This window comes from Scleropages formosus, chromosome 10 (genome assembly GCF_900964775.1).
Source record: "Scleropages formosus chromosome 10, fSclFor1.1, whole genome shotgun sequence".
Taxonomy (NCBI): Eukaryota; Metazoa; Chordata; class Actinopteri; order Osteoglossiformes; family Osteoglossidae; genus Scleropages; species Scleropages formosus.
This window is the reverse complement of record NC_041815.1, coordinates 16,155,373-16,157,022: the sequence shown is the minus strand read 5'-3', so window position 1 is coordinate 16,157,022 and position 1,650 is coordinate 16,155,373.

The following is a 1,650-nucleotide window of genomic DNA, read 5'->3' as shown; positions in this document are numbered from 1 at the left end:
AAACATAAGGTATGACTTTACTTGTTTATTTCTTTTCATACAGTAATTTTTGTAGAATGTAAACTGTGGCTTTTGTCACAAGAACAGAATTGTTAGATGGTTACATTTTACAGAACCTCAAGATTGGGAAGCATGTTAGAATGATATTTTAAGTAACTTTTTGAAAGCATTACCTTAAATGCAGCATAAATTGTGCAGTTTTTCCGCAAATATTTCTCTTACATAAGACCTGCTTCAGTAGAAAACGCCAGCTTATTAAATCAAAACCCATCTGGCGACGATGCACAGTCACTATGCTTTGATTTTGTGTTTGTTTGATTTGATTCCTCAGTAGTACAAGGATCTCGGCTTTCCATTTTAATGAAAATGACTTTTCATTCTCTTAAATGAGAAATATTGACAAAGTACAATTGTAATCAGAGGTGGGACACAAGAAAAAAAAAAAACATAGACCATGTGGAGGAAAATACTAGTAAAACCAGGTAAAATGTATAAAAAATTAAGCATTCATTATTCACAGGCTCCACCGTCTTTGCTGCTATAGCCGTGCTGTACTCATACTTGGCACCAATACTGTAAAATTCAGCAATGTCTCTTTAAAGAGGATTCTTGCGTCGGTTCCTGTAAATGAAATTTACAGTTAAAGTGAGCTATTGAGAAGATGAACTGGCCACATCTGCTGGCTGACATAAAGGCTACTGGGAAATGTTAGGGGTGTCACTTGGTTGTGACCGTCGCTGGTGTCGACTTGACTGTTCCACTACTTCCAAAAAAATGCAATGGAAATCGGCTGCAATGAAAGAATGGAAAATCTGTTCAGACTTGTGGAATTTGAAGTCACTGCTCTTTTTGTTGCCTGCCTCCACATACAGTGTGCTGCCAAGATCACTGAACAATTCTGATAATCACAATGAGGGGGCATTTTCTTCTTGCATACCTGCTAGAAGAATTCAAATTTTCCAATATTTTCAGTGTTTTATTATTTCCACCTCTGTTCTTTCGGAAAACCAGATTTTTTCCAATTTCAGTGTCTCAGCCTTTTCCTGCAATTTGTTTTGTTGATATACAGATTGTACAAAATCAATCCAAAAAGATACTTGTGATACAGTTCACCAGCATTTCTGTAGTAATAACATGTTTACTTTCACAATCCAACATTCCTTGCACAAGCTCTGAATTCATCTTAGTTTGACACTGGCCTACCTTAGATGGTCTGTGTTTGTTTTCTGCTTCTGCATTTCATCCGATTAAACTTCTTAACAAACGTTAATGGTTGCAGCATCGCACTACATCATGCCATCCAGAAGAGCTGTACTTTTAGGAGGCTAAGCAGAGTGTAAGTAATTTTTTTTGGTGCTGAAAAATAATCTTGTCTGTGAAAGATATTTTCATGGTCCAGGCATATTTAATCCTCTCCATCTTCAAGGATTATGCAGAGATGAGATTGCTTCTTAACTAAATTATATTGGCAGTTCCAGGCTAAACTATATGGGCAGCTTCCATAGCAACAGCTGTAAACAGTGAACTATTCTGAGTAACGTTATTATAGTAAGCATAGTTTCCAGACACTTAAATTTGCATTATTGTAGAAATGAAACATCCTTGGATGGAGCAATGAATACCAGTCAATCACTTCACCATTCTTTTAAA